The sequence below is a fragment of the Hippoglossus hippoglossus genome, chromosome 24 (assembly GCF_009819705.1).
Source record: "Hippoglossus hippoglossus isolate fHipHip1 chromosome 24, fHipHip1.pri, whole genome shotgun sequence".
NCBI lineage: Eukaryota > Metazoa > Chordata > Actinopteri > Pleuronectiformes > Pleuronectidae > Hippoglossus > Hippoglossus hippoglossus.
In genome coordinates this window covers 18594789-18596876 of record NC_047174.1, presented here as the reverse complement: position 1 = coordinate 18596876, position 2088 = coordinate 18594789, and positions in this window count along the sequence as shown.

The window sequence follows — 2088 nt, the reverse complement described above, 5'->3', positions numbered from 1 at the left end:
GATGAACGTCAGGGTACAGTGTAGGGCTATGCGTAGGGTACACATCTACACATAGGCTGATTTACTCTGTTTTCAGATCTTTAAATAAACACAAACACAATGTGTCCTGCTTTCATCTTTATGCAGATAATGAGCTAATGGATGCTAACATCCATATCTGTCTTTTGTTTAAGTGTATTAATGCATGTAAGGAAGAAGTGTCATCACTCTTCCCTTTTTACAACACAAAGTTGATGTTGCACTTGAAAACCTGTGTGTGCTTTAGATTTTATCTATGGCATGGTAGCCATGGAAACTGGATGACATAAATAGGCTAGCAGTGGCAGAGAGAGATGTTGCCGTTTTCAATAATGGACAGAATTTGGGTCATAATATCTTGCATGTTGGTCTATAAATTGCGCTCTGTGCCAGTTAGGATTCCATTAATCTGCAGGAATCCCTGGTCGGTCTTTAGAGGGGCTGCAGGCGATTATTTACCAGCTCTATGAGGTCTCCTCTGCAAACTCAAAGATGTTAGAGGAGCAGAAGTCTTCACGTTGTGGCATTACATTTTTCTGTTTACTCCACTCCTTGCAATATGTAATTACACATTGCATTTTAGCTTCAGTAGCTGTGTAAATATGCTAATTGGGATCATGAATTAATTTGTTATTTGGAACAGAACTCCACTCCTTCATTCTCCATTCATAATTTCACTGCGGGTCTATTCACAGGGGCACTAATGAGGGAGATGGGAGGGAGAGTGAGAGCAGCTGCTTCTTTTCTGATGCAATATTGGAAGCAAAGGTTTCAACAAATACATATTTAGATGGTTTATTTATTTAGAATTTCTATAATGTAGTCTTATGTATCAGTAGTCTGTGGCTGTTTGTATGATTCATGCAAGAGTGGCAGAGTTGCGATTGGAAACATGGCAGAGAGCGAGAGAGCTCAAATCTCTCTGTGCAGCCCGGTGGAACTCAGCCGGTACGACTCGTAGATTGAATTTCCACTCCACACACACTGGAAGGTGACGAGGAGCCCCCACCCACTCAACCTGCAAGTCACACAAACCAGCTCTCCCACTGTCAGTGCTCTGATTTAACGATCTAAGCTCACACTCTGCAACCAGTGGCGCAGCTGCATTTAGAACGTTTCCAAATCCACTTTTGCAAGTTCAACAGTGGTAAAAAAAAAAGGTTACTGTGCCACACGCATGTTTTAAAAGGGTGTGTTTTGGGTGCAAAACAAAATCAATCAATCAGGGTGTCATCTACCATTGTCTTTAGAGCCAACTGCTGCAACTGCTACTACACCTTGGCAGATTGTCAGTTGGTAGTTTCTCTGCACAGGAAATGGTTTCACTTGGCACATGGGCAGACCATCATGTGTGTAAGAGTGTATGTATGTTTGCACAGACTATCTAGGTGCATTTTGTTATCTTGATATAAACCGATGCAGAATAACAATAAAAGGGGTAAATAAGACTGTGAGGGTGCAGATCACTAACTGTCTGGACAACCCCAAGTGAGTTGTCCTATTCATTTACATCCACTAGTCAAGGTATCACCTGCCTTTGATGTGTTGAATGTGCCGCCTCATGGAGAGAACTGTATGAGTAAGAGTTGAGGCATCTTTGAGCGACAGTGAGATTAACCGATTCCCACAGGTTCAATACTGAATGAGTGGGAAGTGCTAAAAGAAAAGGAAATGTCTATTGTACAGCATCAGCAAATCCCCAACATTGTATATGCAGTATGCAAGGTGTGGAACAGCGTCAGAAGCAATATTGATTTGAAAATATAACAGTTTTCTCTCAGCTATAGACTTTGCTGTTAGAGTATAAAGCTCTTCACACCACAGCGGGCGGTTGTTTTTCAGCAGAAGGTCACGCTGACTGAGGAGTTCAAACTGACAACAAGCCAGGTTCTTGACATGTCAACACAAAGCCTGCATCCAACCTGCACAGTTTTGCATGAGAGAAGCTCCACGAAAAGCCAAACAAAAGGTCAAATGTCAAGATTGTGTTTTATTTACTGCTTGATTTGGCTTGGTCTGGAGTGCATTTATGTATTCAGTTTGCTTGAGTAAACTGGAGGCATAATAAAA